The sequence below is a fragment of the Felis catus genome, chromosome A1 (genome assembly GCF_018350175.1).
Source record: "Felis catus isolate Fca126 chromosome A1, F.catus_Fca126_mat1.0, whole genome shotgun sequence".
Taxonomy (NCBI): Eukaryota; Metazoa; Chordata; class Mammalia; order Carnivora; family Felidae; genus Felis; species Felis catus.
Window position 1 is genome coordinate 99001386 of NC_058368.1, and position 21034 is coordinate 99022419.

Genomic DNA, 21034 nt, shown 5'->3' on the forward strand with positions numbered 1-21034 from the left:
AAGATCCAGAAACATATTGCTAAATAAAAAATGTTATACCCTTCTCCCTCAACCAAAATATTGTGTTGGCAAGGTAAAAAATTATGTGTAAAGCCCTAGGTTTTTTATGGCTTCAACTTAGCTAAATGTGAGATGACTCTATTTAAATATTATCTCACATGTTAATGTTTCAGCCATATTAATAGTAAAATATTAATGTAAAATGTATACATTGTGATATATGATATGCATATTATAAAATATGATATGCTGTATATTTTCATGTAGAATTTATTTTTCTTGTCTTGATTGGAGATCACCATTCATTATGCATAGACCTAATTGCTTCTGTAGTACACTTTGTCTTTTCCATCAGCTGTCCTGGTATGCCTAAATCCAAAGCTCTTTTGATCAGCTGCTTCTCTAGAGAGAAACTTTGTTCCAGAATTCTTTTAAAGTTCAAGAGGGGTTAGAATGTTCCAGATTCAGGACTATAAAAATCCTCGCTTTTGAACTCTGTTCTAGAAGCTTGTCTCCAGAGGTACCCATTTCCTGTAATTGCTGAGTAATTTCAAAGTTCTTAATAGATACATAGAACAAAGTGTTCTTATGTTTTAAAGAAAATACATTTGTATTAACTTCAAGTGATGTGCAATTTGTTTTGATTTTCCCTTTAACTCATGACTTATTTACAAGAGTCTTGATTTCCAACTGGTTAATTTTCAAATAGTTAATAGAAGCAAAGGCTAGAGGAGGGGTGAGTGTTAGGTCTCTCTTACAGATAGAAGTGTAGAATCTATTCTCTCCAAACCACATGATGTGTCAGAAATTTTGTTCATCAGAGCTCCCCAATGCCCAGCAGGATCTGGTGGTTTCCTAGAAGCCTCCCAGAGAGGCTCCCTGGGTGGCTCAGTCGGTTATCCATCCAACGTCGGCTCAGGTCATGATCTCACAGTTTGTGAGTTTGAGACCCACGTCAAGCTCTGTACTGATATCTCAGAGCCTGGAGCCTGGTCTGATTCTGTGTCTCTCTCTCTTGCCCCACCCCCCCCCCCTTGCTCCCACTCTGTCTGTCTTTCAAAAATAAATAAATATTAAATAAAAAATTAGAAGCCTCTCAGAGGACTAAATGCAGGAGGTAGAAAAGTGCTTTAATTCTCTGTGTGTGTGAGGTGTCCTGTGTCATGCACAGTCTGGGAACTTGCATGCAATCTGGTCTTGGCTTGAGAATCTGTTCTACATTTTGTGTTCCTCCAGCTGAGTGGAGTAGAAAGTCTGATACCCATACTTTGGAGAATTTGTGTCTTCACATCTGCATGTATTGTCTACAAAGTCCGCAAAAAGATTATTTTGGTTTTGTGGGACTGCACCACAGCATGGGGTGGGGGAGGGAAATCAACATAGCAGTGTGTGCTTACATTGCTATATAAAGTGTCAATACAAATACGTGGATGTCTAACTGAAGAACACCTTCTAGTAGAGTTACACAATAGAACAAATTTTATTCTAAAATGAGTCTGATAGACAAAAACAAAGTAGCGTGTTGGCAGGTTTACCATTGAAAATTCCTTGGGCGAGCAGTATGTTAGAGGTATAAGGACTTTTAATAACTCCAACAAAGCCTGTAATGTCTTTACCGTGGGGACAGATTGGTGTTTTGGTTTTTTTTTGGTCAAAAATATGTTGAAGTCATTTGGCTACTGTATGGGGACATGTTGTAAACCTGTTGTACATGTTGTACTTTGATCCGCTGAGATTAAACTGTTATGTTAAAACCAGTGAGATATTCATGTCGAGATGCACAGTGGGATGAAGAGTCACCTGAGAAATCTGAATCTGAAGCAGGGTCCAGGCTCCAAGCTGTCAGCACAGAGCCCAGTGTGGGACTCGAACTCATGAGCTGTGAGATTGTGACCTGAGCTAAAGTCAGACGCTTAACCTACTGAGCCACCCAGATGCCCTGAGAATTAGCAAATTCTGCCTCCTGTCTCATGCCTAAGCTTATGCAACTAGTGAAAAGTTGTTTTAACCATTAAAATTGATATTTTTTCCTCACTCATTTCTTACCTAGAGTTCAGTTAGTACAAGTGAAATGTATGTTCAGCTTGATGTAACTTTGCATGTTTCAAAGAAGGAGACTTAAAAATTCTATCAACTTACATGTAACAGAAGAAACACCAATGTTGTGATATATCATTAGACGGACTGCATATTTATGTTTTTGGAAAAAATGAAATATTTAGTTATTCCTGATATTTCAGGAAAACCTGAACCAGATTTATGGCTGTTTATTATTGTTTTCTTCTAAAAAAATCAGTATTTATAAAATATATGATTTTTTATTTTTATTATAATTAACTGAATGCCATGAGATTGGCTTTAATCTCTGTAATCTGTTTACCCTTTAGTTAATTTATCTAACTGGATTTGGTGTTTGACTTTGGAACCTATTCATAGAGCTTATGCTTAACATTTTAAGAAAGCAGTTAGTGCCAAACTCAAGCAAGAGGAAGTTGTGACTCAGATTACTACCAGATGTGGAGTAGCAAAAAATATCTTTGAGATATACGTGTGTGTATGCATATCTGTGATTTTAAAATTAAAAACCATAATTTAAATTCTTTTTCCAACTTCATGCACTATTCTCATAGTTATAATTTTCTAGAAGAGAATGGATCCTAATTGTAGAGTGCCAGTATAATCCATGCTAAGTGTGTCTTTTGTAAATGCATTTATGCGTTAAATGGATTTACTGGTATAATATCACGAGTTTAATGATAACTCATGATTGAATGTTAATGCCGATAGTAAAAATTTAAAGTTATTCTACCCAATGAAATCTAGAATAAAACACAACCGGCAGAGTGATCAGGACAAAATAATGTGTTTTGAAAGAAATAAGTATTTATTAACATCTATGAAGTGAAGTATTTAAAAGTCGAGGTTGAAAGCAGCAAGCATCCTTAAGTCTCTGATTATAAAGAAAAACAAGGGATCATTATCGCTCTGAATACCAAAACCAGAAAAGCACAAATTGCAAATCCCTGGTGATTCTGAAAACATAATTCAATGGTAAATATTTTATTTTAGTTTAGTTTATTTATGCGTAAATGAATCTGAATACCCCAATCTCCTATTTTATCTGTGGAGAAATTGTGAGCCACCAAGATGGACTTTTCTGAGGTGACAGAACCGGTTACTGACAGACCAAAGTTTAAAATCCAGGTAACTTTTTTTCTTAAATATTTTTAATGTTTATTTATTTTTGAGAGACAGAGAGAGAGAGAGAGAGGCAGAGAGACAAAGCATGAGCAGGGGAGGAGAGCGAGGGAGATACCGAATCAGAAGCAGGCTCCAGGCTCTGAGCTGTCAGTACAGAGCCTGACGTGGGCTCGAACTCACAAACTGTGAGACCATGACCTGAGCCCAAGTCTGATGCTTAACCAAATGAGCCACCCAGGCATCTCTCCCCAAAAGTGTTTATTTAGGGTCTCAGAAATGCCATTCATGAGCACAGATTTGGCCAGCAACCCAAACTGTATTCCTCCAGGGACAAAAGTCGGGTTTTTTTGTTTACTTTATCAACTTTTTTTTTTTCAATATTTAGCAATTGTATCAGAATATACATTAGAAATAATATAATTTATGTGCATATTACATATTTTTTAATTTTTTGGAGTATAGTTGACCCACAATGTTACATTAGTTTCAGGTGTACAACATACAACTTTTCTGTATGTTATGCTCTGTTGACCATGAGTGTCACTACCAATCTGTCACCATACAATGCTATCATAATACCACTGAATATATGCCCTATGCTGTGCCTTTTATTCCCATTACTTATTCCTTCCATAAGTAGAATCCTGTAGCTCCCACTACCCTTTACGCATGTGTCCATTCCCCCCACACCTCTCCCATCTGACAACCGTCAATTTGTTCTCTGTATTTATGAGTCTCATCCTGCTTTTTGTTTATTCATTTGTATTTTTTAGATTCCATATGTGAGTGAGATTATATGATATTTGGTTTGCTCTGTTTACACTTAGCATTAGACCATTTGGGTCCATCCATGTTGTCACAAATGGCAAGATTTTAACCTTTTTGGGGGCTGCTTAATACTGCATTGTGTATGTATGTGTGTGTGTGTAATGATGGATATTTGGATTTCTTCCATATCTTAGCTACTGGAATAATGTAAATATTGTAATATTGTAAACAGTGCTGCTTTAAATTGGTGTTTTTGTTTTCTTTGGGTAAATATCCAGTAGTGGAATTATTGGATCATATTAAAACCCAGGTATCTTAATTCCTGTGGTATAGTCTTTCAACTCTGTCAAGTAAAGAGCACTATAAAAGATTGGCTGAACACTCATTTATACTTTTTTTTATGTTTATTTTTTAATTTTTTTTAATGTTTATTTTTGAGACAGAGACAGAGCACGAGCGGGGAAGAATCTGAAGCAGGCTCCAGGCTCCAAGCTGTCAGCACAGAGCCCCATGCGGGGCTCGAACTCATGGACCGTGAGACCATGACCTGAGCCGAAGTCAGATGCTTAACCGACTGAGCCACCCAGGTGCCCCAATGTTTGTTTATTTTTGAGAGACAGAGCATGGGTGGTATAGGGGCAGAGAGAGAGAGAGAGAGACAGAATCTGAAGTAGGCTCCTGGCTCTGAGCTGTCAGTACAGAGCCCCATGTGGGGTTTGAACTCACAAACTGGGAGATCATGACCTGAGCTGACCTGGGACACTTAACTGACTGAGCCACCCAGGTGCCCCCTTAATACTTAGAAATGGTATTCAAGACCACATGTTGGAGTCAACTCCACAGATATTTTAGCTGTCTCATCCATTTTGGGCTCCTTTCATTCCTTTTTACTCTTTTTACCACTTTGCTGGATTTGTCCGAATAAGTGAGTCCATAATGCTCATTCTGGCATCCTAGCTTATTGTACCATTACTTGCATCTTAATGCTTTCTTTACATTTTACAACTTCTTTCCCAAGCATATAACTTCTTCTATCACTATCTCTAATTACAACTGATTTTGTTTTGATTTGTTTTGTTTTTATTTCTGTCTTCAGGTATGTTCTTTATCCTGCCTAGAATTCACCCTAACCAAGATTTCCTTGGTGCATATTGTCTGGCATTTGGTTCTAGATTGATTGTACTATATTGATATTACAGTGTTTCAATCCTTGTACTCTCTTATAACTTCCACAAAGTTGTGAGCTCCTTGAATGACACAACAACAGGAAGGCAGTAAAGAATGGGGTCCTCAACCAATGTGGTGCAGTTGATTTACTGAAAATTAGATCGTAACTCTCTGTATGAAATGTAAAAAATATGGTAGGGTAGAAGTGTAGGATGTGAGAACATATGCTTTTCTGCGTATAACAGAACCTCTTTTCTAAAGGAACCCTCAGGTTCTCATAAATACCTGTTTCCAGATCTCAGGGATCAGGTGGCAGTAGTTTCCAGTCAATTTCAAATAGATTTCAGGTTTCCGGTAGCACATGTCTTCTACAAATCGCCAGCACTTTTTCTCTATAAAGAGATGCATCATATAATTTTGGGGATTTGGTAGCAGATGTAGCTGCAGTTTAATACTCAGCAAGTGTTAAAAGCTGACCTTGAGCCTTGGAGAGGATATTATTAAAAGATGGAGCATGCCCCTTTTCTCTGTACCAACTCTGGAGCTAGTGTCTTAATGTTTCCCTAGGTTGTCGTGGACTTAATATCTGCTGTGAAAGATGGTGCATTGGAAGTGCAGCCTGGCATCTTCTGATCCATCTCAAGAGGCCTTGCAGACTGCCATCAAGTAGTCGTCCAAGCCCTAGTGTTGAACTTAAATGTACACCAGCCCCCAAAGTCTGAGATGAAATGTAACCAAGCAGTTCATGAAGAAGGCTCTCAATTGTTCTTTTGACATGTGAGCTCTTCCCCCATATTTTTTGCTTTGTTTCTTATTCTCAAATATTATTGGCAGGAAGACATGATAGATTTGTCCTAGTAAAGTTTATTTAAAATATAGAAAATAAATTTTGAATTTTATAATTTTTGGATACCTCTGGTACGATTTTCTAAGTCGAGAACAACTAACATGAAATTTGCTCAGCATTTTGGTTATAATTTCCTAGACATGATATATCATCCTTGGAGGAGATGCTTGAAAAGATAGGAAAATAGTCTGGAATGGAAAATTAACCTGGAAGCACATTTTTTCTCTCATGCCTATGTCACATAAACTGGAGTGTTACTATTTCATTTACATTTTTTGTATTCATTAAGGTCCCTAAAGTTTCACATGGAAGAGAAAGTATTCGCCAAAGGAGTAGATGAAAATAAAGTTATTTCCCAATCCCTTTTGCAGGAGAACATCCATACTGGAAAACTAGACTTTGCTAATATTTTTATTGTGTTGATGACAAGCAAGAAAATAATAAATGTTTTTAATGTTTATTTATTTTTGAGAGAGAGAGAGAGAGAGAGAGAGAGACAGACAGAGCACGAGCAGGGGAGGAGCAGAGAGAAAGGGAGACACAGAATCCAAGACAGGCTCCAGGATCTGAGCTGTCAGCACAGAGTCCGATGCAGGGCTTGAACTCACAAACCATGAGATCATGATCTGAGCTGAAGCCAGACGCTCAACCAACCGAGCCACCCAGGCACCCCAAGAAAATAATATCTTAGAAATAAGTTCACATATGGGTCTGGGAAGCCTGGGTGGCTCAGTCGGTTAAGCGTCCAATTTGGCTCAGGTCATGATCTCGCAGTTTGTGAGTTCAAGCCCCGCATCAGGCTCTGTGCTGTTAGCTTGGAGCCTGGAGTCTGCTACAGATTCTGTGTCTCTGTCTCTGCCTCTTCCCTGCTTGTTCTCTTTCTGTTTCTCTCAAAAATAAACATTAAAAACAAAATTTAAAAAAAAGTTCACATGTGGGTCTAAATGTTAAATTTATTTTAATTAACTGCTAAATCCTGCATATTAAAATTTATTTTATATCAAGAGCCTCTTATTACCTATTCACATTAAAAATGAATTTGTTTGTTCAAGTATGACATCATTCAGAAAACAACACAAATCATACATATATGGCTCAAATGGATTTCATAAAGGGATCCCACATGACCATTACCCAGATGGAAAAAGAGAACATTCACAGCACGCTAGAAAATCTCTGGTACCTTTTCCACTTAACGCCTCTCCATCCTCCTCAGACTGCTTTTAAATACCGTATATTAGTTTTGACTGTTTTTGAACTAAATGTGATCATGCATTATATACTCTTTAATGTCTTTTTTTTTTTTTTACATAGAATTTTACAAAATTCAGCTGTGTGATTCTTCTGACAGTGGTTTGTTCATTTCATTGGCTGTATAGTAATTCATTGGATAAATTGTGTCATACAGTCTATTTCTTTCACTGTTGATGGATATTTGGATTGTTTCCAGTTTTCAGCTCTTACAAATAATGCTGTTATATAGCTTCTTGTGCATGTCGTTTGACGTGAGGACGCATCCATTTCTGTGGGCTCTATGACTCTGAGTGTAATTACCAGTTCATATAATATTTTGTTTTCAGCATTAGCAGGGACTGCCAAGTAACTGGAAATCTTTAGACTTTAATGAATAAAATTCTCTTATATTTGGGTTTAAGCCTGTCATCTTACAGTTCCCCCCTGTATGCCTTAATGCTCTGTGTTCTTTTTCTCTTTCTTTGTCAGTACAGAGTTTGAGTTGTTGGTGTTCACCATTGCCCTTTATTAGCTTTTTAAGTAAATATTCTTCTACTCCTCTGTTGTGATTACCCAGGAGTTTATAATATGAATTCTTGGTTTAATAAATCTGACATAACTTTGTACTTTTACCACTTGTGTAATATACCATTCTGTGTCCTTTTAACACACTATCTTTTGCACTTGTTGACATGGATTATTGTAATTCTCCATTTTAAACTCCCCAAACCAGTATCCCCATTATCATCATTCATTAATTAATTCATTCATTCAGAGAGACAGAGAGCTCACATGCATATGGGGGAGGTGCAGAGCAAGAGAGACAGAGAATCTTAAGCAGGCTCCTTGCCAGCATGATGCCCAGCATGGGGCTCTATCTCACAACTATGAGATCGTGACCTGAGCCAAAATCAAGTCAGATGCTTAACCATTTGAGTCACCCAGGCGCCCCCATCATTTTAGATAAGGATATGCTTTTTTTTTTTTAATTTTTTTATTTTTTAAAATTTACATCCACATTAGTATATAGTGCAACAGTGATTTCAGGAGTAGATTCCTTAGTGCCCCTTACCCATTTAGCCCATCCTCCCTCCCACCTCCCCTCCTGTAACCCTCGGTTCTCCATATTTATGAGACTCTTCTGTTTTGTCCCCCTCCCTGTTTTTATATTATTTTTGTTTCCCTTCCCTTATGTTCATCTGTTTTGTTTCTTAAAGTCCTCATATGAGTGAAGTCATAGGATTTTTGTCTTTCTCTGACTGATTAATTTCACTTAGCATCATACCCTCCAGTTCCATCCATGTAGTTGCAAATGGCAAGATTTCATTCTTTTTGATTGCTGAGTAATACTCCATTGTATTTATGTACCACATCTTCTTTATCCATTCATCCATCGATGGACATTTGGGCTCTTCCCGTACTTTGGCTATCGTTGATAGTGCTGCTATACATATGGGGGTGCATGTGTCCCTTCGAAACAGCACACCTGTATCCCGTGGATAAATGCCTAGTAGTGCAATTGCTGGGTCGTAAGGTAGTTCTATTTTTAGCTTTTTTGAGGAACCACCTTATTATTTTCCAGAGTGGCTGCACCAGCTTGCATTCCCAAGGTTATGCTTTCTAATTCATGTTTATTACTTCCTGCAGTTTTTTTTTTAATTTTATCTGAAATTCTTTTCTTGCTGCCTATAAATTTTCCTTTAATTATTTTTTTAGTATTGCTCTGTTAGTCACATATTCTATTTTTTTTTTTACCTACAAACATCTTTGTTTCACTAATTTTGAGGAATACTACAGAATTCTAGGTTGACATTTATTTTCCCTTAACATTTTAAAAGCGTGCTTTAACTGTCTTCTGGTTTCCATTGTTTCTGTTGAAAAAGAACTGTCAGTCTTATTGTTGCTTCTTTGTCAGTAGAAGTTTTTCTGGCTGTTTTTAAGATTCTCTCTTGATATTTGATTTTTAAAGGTTTTATTGTGTTGTGCCTGGGTGTGGTTTTCTTTACATTTATCCTCCTTTGTTTCTAGGGAGATTTATGTATGTGCCTTCCATTTTTTAATCATTAAAAAAATGTTAATCATTATCTCCAAATATTTCTTCCTCTCTCCCCAGATTTCCAGTTAAACATTTTTATTATCAGGATGCCTGGGTGGCTTAGTCAATTGAGTGTCTGATTCTTGATTTTTGCACAGGTCATGATCTCATAGTTCATGAGTTTGAGCTCTGTGTCGGGCTCTGTGCTGGGGTGTGGAGACTGCTTGGGATTCTCTCTTTCTCACCCTCCCTCTCTGTCTGCCCCTCCTCAGCATTCTCTCTCTCTCTCTCTCTCTCTCTGTCTCTCTCTCTCTCTCTCCTTAATTAATTAAATAATTAATTAATTAAAAACATTTTTATCCCACATTTCTACCTACATTATATACTTTCCCTCATTTATAGCTGTCCATGTATAAATCTGAATAATTTTTAAAATGCTTATTTATTTTGAGAGAGAGAAAGAGAGCAAGCGAGTGCACAGAGGAGGGACAGAGAGGGAAAGAGAATTCCAAGCAGGAATTCAGTACGAGCCCAGGATGGAGCTCAAACTCACAAACTGTGAGATTGTGACCTGAGATACTTAACTGACTGAGCCACTGAATTCAGTGTGCCCCTGAATACTTTTTATTTACTTATATTGCCTGTCATTTCCTCTTTTCTACTTTGTCTTAGCTCCTATTGAACAAGTGTTAATTTTAGGTATAATATATTTTAGTTTTTTTTTTTTTTCCATGTAATGTTTTAAAATAGACTCAGTTCTCTGGTTAAATTTCAACTTTTCATCTTTTAAGAATATATTGGTCACAGTTATTTTGACATCTGTGTAAGATACTAACACCCGGGTCACCTTCGAATCTTTTTCTGTTTTTTTTCCCCTTTGGTTTTCAGCCATTTGTTTTTTTAACGTGATATAACTGGTAATCTTCCATTGGATACCAGACATTTTTTTATGATACTTTAAGAGACCATTATAAACACAAGAAAATGTTATCTCTTACCAGAAAGGAAATGTAATTGCTTTCTGACTTGTAGCTAAAGTAGGGGCAAATTACTTTGATTCAGTTCGGTATTACATTTATGCAAAGGTAGGTTTGAGTGTTTTGTTAGGTTAGGTCCGTATTCAGGACTCTTCTTATTCCTAAAGTGCAGCTTCCAAAGTCCTATGTAGAAGTCTGGGATGTATGCCAAAGTCTCTCTCTGTTGGCAGGCTCTAATTTCTAATTTCTGTTAACCCTGCTCTGTGAAACTTCCCAAAGTTCTGTTCTTAGTCAGTATTCTGCTTACCTTCCGAGCCTTTTGGCCACAAAGCTGCTTATAAATCAGTAAATGCCTCAGCAACACAATATATTGTATTTACTGTAATGCACTTTCTTTCTCTCTGGAATTATTGCCCTGGAGATCCTGGTTGATTAGTAGCCCTGAGGTTTTAACTTTGGGTTATCCAACCCTCCAAGGCTGATGAAAGTTTACCTCACATTCTTATCCTTCTAGCTTATGTTTCCTGCTTGGTTTTCTGGCCTCTATGCCTTATGTAGTTTAGGATTTTGCAACATGCCTTCAGGGAAGAGTGTAGTTCACTTCTATGCCAGGCTCACTTCAGTGAGCTTTTATTCTTTCCCTGAATTCTGACGTCTGAAATCCTAGTTTCCTTGGTAGCTGTTTTCTAGTTGTTTTTCTTGGGAAGTATATTTGCTAAAGGCATTCCACTATTATCAGAAACAGTTAAATTCAACTAACTACTTGAAAATATTAACTGAGTAATTACTATAATAATATCAATCTGTCTGCAAATACATATCAAATAGATAACATTTATATCTGTAATGGTTCTGCTTTCAAAAGTAGTCTATTTAAAAGTAACATTGTAGGGGCGCCTGGGTGGCTCAGTCAGTTGAGCGTCCGACTTCGGCTCAGGTCATGATCTCGCGGTCCGTGGGTTCGAGCCCTGCCTCGGGCTCTGTGCCGACAGCTCAGAGCCTGGAGCCTGTTTCAGATTCTGTGTCTCCCTCTCTCTCTCTCTGACCCTCCCCCGTTCGTGCTCTGTCTCTCTCTGTCTCAAAAATAAATAAATGTTAAAAAAAATTAAAAAAAAAAAGTAACATTGTTATGCAACATTCAGTCAGGTTACCAGTTTTCAAAAAGGACTTCTAGAACAGAGAGAAATTTCTCTCCCCTGATGAATTACACAGAAATTCTTATTTTGTTGTGGAATAACCCAATCTTAATGTGCATTGTTAAGATGTAAATAATATAGGGCACCTGGGTGGCTCGGTCGGTTAAGGGGCTGACTTCGGCTCAGGTCATGATCTAGAAGTCCGTGAGTTCAAGCCCCGCATCAGGCTCTGTGCTGACAGCTTGGAGCCTGGAGCCTGTTTCAGATTCTGTGTCTCCTTCTCTCTGACCCTCCCCCATTCATGCTCTGTCTCTCTCGGTCTCAAAAATAAATAAACGTTAAAAAAAATTTTTTTTAATGTAAATAATAGTCTTTTTATTCATTTCATTATTTTTTTAATGTTTGTTTATTTTAGAGACAGAGAGAGAGAGAGAGAAAGAGAGAGAGAGCGCGCCTGAATGGGGAAGGGTCAAAGAGAGAGGGAGACAGAATCCACAGCAGGCTCTAGGCTTCTAGTTGTCAGCACAGAGCCCAACACGGGGCTCGAACCCACAAACCACGAGATCATGACCTGAGTCTAAGTCAGACACTTAACCAGCTGAGCCACCCAGGCGCCCCAGACTTTTTTCTTTTAAATTCAATCACACACAAAAGATTTTATGGTAAGAGTATGTTTCATTTTGTAAGAAATTGCCAAAATATTTTTCTAAATTGTCCATATGCTGTACCTTGTATCCTTAGAACTTATTTATCTTGTAACTGGAAGTTTGTACCATTTGATCAAAATCTTCACATTTCCTCTGTTTCCCAAACTCTAGTAACCATGAGTTTACCCTCCCTGAGTTTGATGTTAAAAAAAATAATAATAATGTTTATTTTTGAGAGAGAGAGAGAAAGAGAGCGAGCACGTGACAGGGACGGGCAGAGAGAGAGGGAGACACAGAATCCAAAGCAGGCTCCAGGCTCCAAGCTGTCAGCACAGAGCCTGACGCGGGGCTCAAACTCATCAACTGCGAGATCATGACCTGAGCCGAAGTCAGACTCTCAACCGACTGAGCCACCCAGGTGCCCCAAGTTTGATATTTTTTAGATTCCACACATAAGTGAGATCACCCAGTATTTATTTTTATCTGAATTATTTTATCTGACTTATAATGTTCTAATAGTCCATCCATGTTGTTATAAATGGGAAAATTTTCTTCTTTTTTAATGACTGAATATTAGAATACACACACACGCGCGCGCACACACACACACACACACACACACACACACACACCACTTTCTTTATCTGTTCATCTACTGATGGACATTTAGGTTGTTTACATGCCCTGGCAATTGTTAATAATGCTGCAATAAGCATGGGATTACGTGGGAGTGCACTATATCTTTAAGATAATGCTTTTCCTTCCTTTGGATATATACCCCAAGGTGGGGTTGCTGGATATTATGGTAATTCTGCTTTTAATTTTTTGAGAAACTTCCATGTTGTTTTCCATAGTGACTGTACCAGTTTACATTCCCATCAACAATATATAGGGGTTTCTTTTCTCCACATTCTTGCCAACATTTCTTATCTGTTGCACTTTTGTGAAGAGCCATTCTTGGGGCTCCTGGGTGGCTCAGTGGGTTAAGTGTCCAACTTAGGCACAGGTCATGATTTCTTGGCTTATGAGCTCAGGCCCCATTAGGGCTCTGTGGTGACAGCTAAGAGCCTGGAGCCTGCTTCAGGTTCTGTGTTTCCCTCTGTCTCTGACCTTCCCCTGCTCGCTCGCTCTCTCTCTCTCTCTCTCTCTCTCTCTCTCTCTCAGAAACAAATAAACATTTAAAAAGATAGCATTCTTGTTGTTGTATTTGCAATTGCATGATTAGTGATGTTGTGCGTCTTTGCATGTATTTGTTGACCATTGGATATCTTCTTTGAAAAATGTCTGTTCAAGTTATCTGCTCATTTTTATTGAGATTGTTTTATTTTTTTTTACTATTGATTTTTATAAGTTCTTTGTATATTTTAGATATGAAGCTTCTATCATATATATGATTTGCACATGTTTTCTCCCGTTCCTTAAGTTGTTTTTTATGTGGTCCTCCTTATTTATTTTTGTTTTTGTTTCTTGTGTTTTTGATGTCATATCCAAAAACTCATTGTTAATACTAATTTAAGGAGCTTTCCCCCTATGTTTTCTTCTAAGAGTTTCACAGTTTCAAGCTTGTTTAAGATTTTAATTCATTTTGAGGGTTTTCTGTTGTTTCTGTTGTGGTAAAAAATAGGGTTCCAGTTTTAGTCTTTTGCATGTGATTGTCCATTTTTCCCAAAATCGCAGTTGTCAAATATAAGTTGACTCTATAAATGAAGGCTTATTTCTGGGTTCTTGATTCTTTTGGCCTTTGTGTCCGTTTTTATGCTATTATCATACTTGTTTTATCACCATAGATTTATAATGTATTTTGAAATCAGGAAGTGTGTGGTGCTTCTAGCTTTGTATTCCCTTCTCAAGATTGCTTTGGCTACTTCGAAGGCTTTTGTGGTTGTATGAATTTAAGGATATGTATCTATGTCTGCAAAAGTGGCATTAGAATTTTGATAGGGTTTTCATTGAATCAGTACATGGATTTAGGGAGTATAGATTAGAAACAATATCAACTCGTCTGATCCATCAGCACAGATTGTTTTTCTGTTTATTTGTGTCTTCTTCAATTTATTTTTCATTAACGTCTTCTAGTTTTTGGAGTGCAGTACTTTTTCTTGGCTAAATTTATGGTATTTTATGTTTCTGATGTGACTTTAAATGGGATTGTTTTCTGTATTTTTTGGTGGGAGGGATCGTTCAATGTTATTGTATAGAAATACAAGTGATTTTTCTTTGTTTTCTTTTGTGTCCTAAAACTCCTGAATTCATTTATTCTAACAGGATTTAGGTGGATTCCTAGGATTTTGTAGGATTTTAATCATTTAGGGTATAATTATATCAGGAGTTTCTATGAAAAGAGAAGCTTCCATTTGTCTGGGTCTATTCCACCTCTACAACTTCAGTACAGGTGATTCTGACAGTTGGGACCACTTTGCTTCCAGAGCACACTTGCACTTGGCCTGTTGCATCAGGAGATCAAAACCCATTTTTGTCACTTTGGGTGTATATAGCACCTATTTGCCAAGAGTCTCTGAGTTAGATAACATGATTTTGCTTAGAGTGGGGAAAAAGCACATCGGTGAGTAAAAAGGAGAGACCCTTTAATCTCTGGGAACTTTAACAATGTAGCCTATTGGCTTGGCCCTTGGGAATTTAGAGGTCTTGTTTATTTCATTAAATTTCACCATTGTTTGAATTCTAAGTGAAGCCTATACTTGGCAGAGTATGAGTTACTACTCATGCGCTGCTCTGTTTTGAATATAGAATGACTAGAAACCAAGTGGTGAAAATGTTCTTTGTAGCCCCTTAAAACTTTCAGCTTCCATAGTGTGTTCTCCTACATATGCTTTTCCTGAGTGTTTTCCTTTTTGTAAAGTATCAGGCTCTGATTTATGGATACCCACAGATTAAAAACATTCTTCAACTAGAGTCGAGCAGTTTTAAAAATTGCTGACTGTGTCAAATTTGTTTTCCACATTACCAGTGTATACATTTTAAGGAGGCAGTGCTCATCCGTTCTAATAACAAGAGCAAGCGTAAATACTGTAATGCATCAGTTGAGGGCTGTGGATTACTAGGATTGAGTTAGCTGCATGTGGTTCCATGTAATGCTTCTCATATTTTCATAGTGGTAGGATTATGTTTGGGACAGTTTCTTTCACATGAGATGGGGGAGGAGAAACTTCATTTATGTTAATACAATTTTTTTTTTTTTGGTCATTAATAAAATCATCTTTTCGCCGTCTTTTATAAAAAACAAATGTTGACCAATTCCTGCCTTGCTCTGAGATTCTACACAGATTTCTTTAATATATCTTGTCATTCGAATCTAGTTCTTCATGTAGGGACCAAAGGCACTAGTAACACAGAACCTGAGGTGAGGAAAATGAATAGGAGAGTGAATAGAAGATTGCCTGATTTTTTGTAAAGTAAATTTAAAAAGATATTTAGAAAGCAGCTGGGATATTCCAGTCCCTGCACTAGAAATTATATATAAAAGAGTGCCTATGACCTCTAGGTGTTCACAGTCTAGCAAGGGCAGATAAGAAAACACATACCTGAGATTATAAAAATATGCCAATAGTGCTGTAGAAGCAGAGAGAGCCAAGAGTGTTGCTTCATGGGAAATATAAGGAAACCTTCTCAGAGAAGATGATATCTGGGTTGATAATGTGTTGTAGGAGTTCCGCTAGCTGTCAATGGTGGTGGAAAGGTCTGGTGATTCTCAAAAGAGGAAATACAGTTTTCTTTTGGGGGATCTCTTTTACCTAGATCAAGGCTTTAACCTGGACAGAACTTGGAGTAAGGCAGAACATTTGGTGGGAGAATGAAGGCATAGTAGAAGACCAAAGGTGGGATGAGAATCATAGAGTCATTAAGACAATCTGTTTCTTGGGGCGCCTGGGTGGGTCATTTGGTTAAGCTTTGGACTTTGGGTAAGGTCATGATCTCAGGGCTCATGAATTGGAGCCCCACGTCAGGTTCTGTACTGACAGCTCAGAGCTTGGAGCCTGCTTAGAGTTCTGTGTCTCCCTTTCTCTCTGCCCCTCCCCTGCTCACACTCTGTCTCTCTCTCTCAAAAATAAATAACATTAAAAAGAAAAAAAAAAAGAGTCTGTTTCAGAAAACAAACAGTATAGTGTCTAAAGAGAGTCCAAGGGTGCTGCTAAGCAGGAGGTTTTTTTTTTTTTTTTTTTTTTTTTTTTTATGTCTATGGGCTATAGAAGTATGTGTGGAAGCAAAGTATTTCTGAGATTTGAACTTATTTTTGGTTGGGGGGAATACAAGTGGATTTGGATAATTTCATGCAGAGCATAGGTGAAATTAAAAATTTGGCAAGCCTTGGAGTGCCTGGGTGTCTTAAGTGTCTGACTCTTGATTTTGGCTCATGTCATGATCTCCCTTGTTGTGGGTTCAGGCCCTGCATTGGGCTTAGAGCAAGAAGCCTGCTTGGGATTCTCTTTCTCTCTGTCTCTCTCTCTGCACCCCTCCCCTGCTTGCATGCATGTGTATGTACATGCCATCCTGCTCTCTCAAAATAAATATTAAAAAAAAAAAAGAAAATTTGGCAAGACTAAAATCATAAGGATCATATATATGTCATGCTAAATACCTAGGATTGTATCTCCTGTTTAATGGAAAGCTATTGGGCAGATCTCCTTTTTAGGAGAAACCACTCTTTTTACTGTGGAAGGTGATTTGAAGAAGGGTAAGATCAGAAGCAGGTGGCCTGGTAGGAGGGAGCTACCTTAAAGAAATGAAGAGACACATTCTGGTAAAAGGGCTGCAAAAGAGTTAGGTAGATTCAGGAAATATATCAAAAATAAAGAAATGAAAACGCATAGAGACTCTAGTTGATCCTTGAACAACTTGGGTGTTCTGACGCCCTGCAGAGTCAAAAATCCTCATGTAACTTGACTCCCCCAAAACTTTATTGCAGGAAGCCTTACTGATAACACAGTATTTTGACACATATTAACACGTTTTGAATGCGATGTGTATTATATACTATATCTTACAATAAAACTAGGGAAAATAAAATGTTATTTAAAAATTCACAAGGAAGAGAAAATACATTTACAGTAACTGTACTGTAAAAAAAAAAAAAATCCACGTATAAGCGAACCTGTGCAGTTCAAACCTGTGTAGTTCAAGAGTTGTGTAATAGATTAGAAATCTGGGTGTGTATAAACACATTTGTTCCTAAGAAAATGATCTCCTTTTGTTGTGTAATCAGTGTGAGAGACATCAGGCTCACTAAGAATTTAACAATACTGTATTGTATATTTGGAAGTTGCAAAGAGAGTAGATCTTAAAAGTTCCTATCATGAGAAAAAAAATTGTAACTGTATGGTAATGGATGTTAACTAGATGTATTGTGATTATTTTACAGTATGTATGATTATCAAATCATTCTTTTGTATACTTGAAACTAATATGATTTGGGGCACCTGGGTGGCTCGGTCGGTTAAGCGTCCGACTTTGGCTCAGGTCATGATCTCACGGTCCGTGAGTTCGAGCCCCGCGTTGGGCTCTGTGCTGACAGCTCAGAGCCTGGAGCCTGTTTCAGATTCTGTGTCTCCCTCTCTCTCTGCCCCTCCCCTGTTCATGCTCTGTCTCTCTCTGTCTCAAAAAATAAATAAACGCTAAAAAAAAAAAATTAAAAAAAAAAGAAACTAATATGATTTATATCAATTATATATTAATTTAAAGACAGAATTTGGATTTCAAATGGTAAGAATTTATTCTAAGGCATGAGGACTGATTATAGAAATTCTCTAATCCTTAAATCAGAGGACACAACTCCTATTAAGTTTTAGTTTTTAGTGGAGACAGCTTAATGTTTGTTGTCCACAAACCAGCCCTTGCCTTTATTTTGACAGATTTGGTTGAATAAAGGTTTTGATATTTGGAAGGACAGTGTCACAGAAAGTTGGGATGGGTACTGCTTTTGTAGGGTGACCAGCTACATAAAACTCAATGCCTAAAAAAACAAATAATCCAGTTAAAAAATGGGAAGAAGACATAGACATTTTTCCAAAGAAGACATACAATAACTAACAGAAACATGAAAAATGCTCAACATCACTCATCATCAGGGAAATACAAATCAAAACTACACCAGTCAGAACGGCTAAAATGAACAACACAGGAAACAACAGGTGTTGGTGAGGATGAAGAAAAAGGAGAACTCTCTTATACGCTTGGTGGGAATGCAAAATGGTATAGCCACTCTGGAAAACAGAATGGAAGTTCCTGAAAGTTAAAAATGGAACTATCCTACAATCCAGCAATTGTACTACTTAGGTATTTATCCAAATACTGATTTGAAGGGATATATGCACCCTAGTGTTTATAGCAGCATTATCAACATGAGCCAAATTATGAAAAGAGCCCAGATGCCCCTCGACTGATGAATGAATAAGGAAGATGTGGTGTATGTGTGGGTGGGTGGGGGGGAGGGGATGGTAGAATGTTACTCAGCCATTAAAAAGAATGAAATCTTGCCATTTGCAATGACATGGATGAAGCTAGAGTGTATTATGCTAAGCGAAGTAAGTCAGCCAGAGAAAGACAAATATACCATATGATTTCACCCATATGTGAAATTTAAGAAACAGATGATCCTGGGGCAGGGGGAAGAGAGGCAAACCAAAAAACAGACTCTTAACTATAGCGAACAAACTGAGGGTTGCCGGAGGGAAGGTGGGTGGGGAGATAGGTTAACTGGGTGATGGGTATTAAGGAGGGCACTTGTGATGAGCCCTGGGTGTTGCATGTAAGTGATGAATCAGTAAATTCTGCACTTGAAACTAATGTTACTCTCTGTGTTAACAAATGGGAATTTAAATAAAAATGAAAAGAAAATGATAAAAAGTTGAAAACAAAGCAACACAAAATAAAGCAATCTGCTTTCTCTCTGTAATTAGTACTTCTTCTGTCATGCACTATTCACTTTTCCTGTTATGATTGTGTAAAATGGGCCCCACTTTTTTTGTTGAGCGTCATGACAACAAATGAGATGTCACCCAGATGCTCTGCATCAAAGAAGAGTAGTGGAGCAGTGAATGAACTTTGGGGAATCAGGTGTCATGCCTGGAGGGGAAGAGACTGTTTTCCAGCCCATCTCTCTGAGAGTGTGTGCAGTACAGCCACAGAGTTCCAGTAGGCCTGAGGGAATTGCAAATAATCCCAGAAGTGAAACTGCTTCAGAAGAGTGGGAGCAAGTTTGGCAATGTCATTTAAATGATACTTATTTCTAAGTGGATGGCAGGGGCACCTCGGTGGCCCAGTCAGTGTCCAACTTAGACTCAGGTCATGATCTCATGGTTCCTGAGTTCGAGCCCTGCTCCAGGCTCTATGCTGACAGGTCAGAGCCTGGAGTCTGCTTAGGATTCTGTGTCTCCCTCTCTCTTTGTCCCTCCCCCACTTGCGTGCTCTCTCTCTCTCTCTTAAAAGTCAATAAACATTAAAAACATTTTAGTGATGGCAAGTTTGTTCAAGCTTATGGAGAACCATAGTGCAAGCTGGGTTCAAAATGAAGTGACAGCTTTCTACATCAATATGTAGCTTGTATAAGTGAATGGAGCTCTTTCTGTTCAGCTTGTGCATAAGCCTGTTCTGAGTGCGGGGATGAAGCAGTTGTGTTAGCACAGCATTTCAAAAAGTAATTGGGATTCAAAACCAGAGAGAGAGGGATTTAAATCCAAAGTGATTATTTACTGAAAGTAGGATGCTGAGGAACTTACCTTATGGGGATTATGGTATAAGGCTCATGGGACTGCCATAATGATCATAGGAAATATATACAAAGCTTCCAGGTCACCTGGGTGGCTCATTCAGTTCAGACTTTCAGTTTTGACTCAGGTCCTGATCTCATGGTCTGTTGGATCCCAGAGTCCAGCTCTGTGCTGACAGACCAGAGCCTGCTTGGGATTCGCGCGCTCTCTCTGTCTCTCTCAAATTAAAGAAATAAACTTAAAAAAATGTATACAAAACTTCTGATATATTGTCCGGCACAAACTACATACTCAATACATGTTAGCTTCTCTGAGTCTTGGAATATATAAATCTATGCTGTTGGTGGTTTCTCATTTTCATCACGAGTCTTCATCATTCCAGTTACACATTCTCACTCTAGGCTAGTCATAAAGTATAGATAAATAAAACTAGGGATGAAGTTATCCATAATTGCTATCCTAGGTAATAACCACACTTAAATCCATTCTTTTTTTTAAACGAGTGTGTGCGTGTGCATGTGTGTGTATGTGCACACATGTAGGCATTACCTGGAAAGGCATATCATATATTAACTATGGAATGATAGATCTCTAAAATATAGGGATATTTTCTCGTTTGCCCACAATGCAAAATGCAGTCATCGCTTCTGGTAAAATTACCTTGTAAAATTTGAATTAGTATTTAAAAGGACCATACAGAGTATTTTGTTATGTCTCTTAATTATACCTAAACTTAGAACAATCATCTCTACTCTCAGCTTTTTTTAATTGCACTGATTCATTAAGGAAAATGAGTCGTTTGTTGAGGTAGGCAGAACAGTAGTCCCCAAAGATGTCCATATCCTAATCCCCAGAACCTGTGCATATGTTACTTTATAGGGAAAAGGAGATTTTGCAGCTGTGATTAAGGACCTCAAGTTGAGAAGTTTCCTTGGTTATCCAGGTGTGTACGATGTAACCACGAGTGTACTTCAAACTGTGAGACCAGCAAGAGAGGAGATTCAGAGGAAAATGTGATTCAGAAGGGTGGTCAGAGAAACATAGTATTTCTGGCATTGAAGATGGAGCAAAAGGGCCACAAAACAAGGAATTTGGGGATTTCTGTCAGCGAAAAAAGAGAAGGAAGTGGATTCTCCAGTAGAGCCTCCAGAGTGAATGTACTACCGCCAGTATTTTGACCATAGCTCATAGACATTGGACCTCTGACTTAGAGAACCCTAAGGCAGGAAATTTGTATTACTTTAAACCACTAAGTTTTTTGTAAATTGTTACACCATCCACAAAAAATTAATATAGATG

At 37.8% G+C, this 21034-nt stretch overlaps 2 long non-coding RNA genes across 19 annotated transcripts in view; one reads left to right on the forward strand and one right to left on the reverse strand.

The window, feature by feature from the left end:
* The window catches only part of LOC109499940, a 224522-nt gene that overhangs the window by 59926 nt on the left and 143562 nt on the right, over nucleotides 1-21034 (forward strand). The window lies entirely within an intron of this gene.
* LOC111560548 overlaps nucleotides 1-21034 on the reverse strand; it is an 86764-nt gene that overhangs the window by 59108 nt on the left and 6622 nt on the right. The window contains exon 2 of the long non-coding RNA XR_002742544.2: nucleotides 5422-5528. This is a non-coding gene — a long non-coding RNA (uncharacterized LOC111560548). The remainder of the gene's footprint in view (nucleotides 1-5421; nucleotides 5529-21034) is intronic.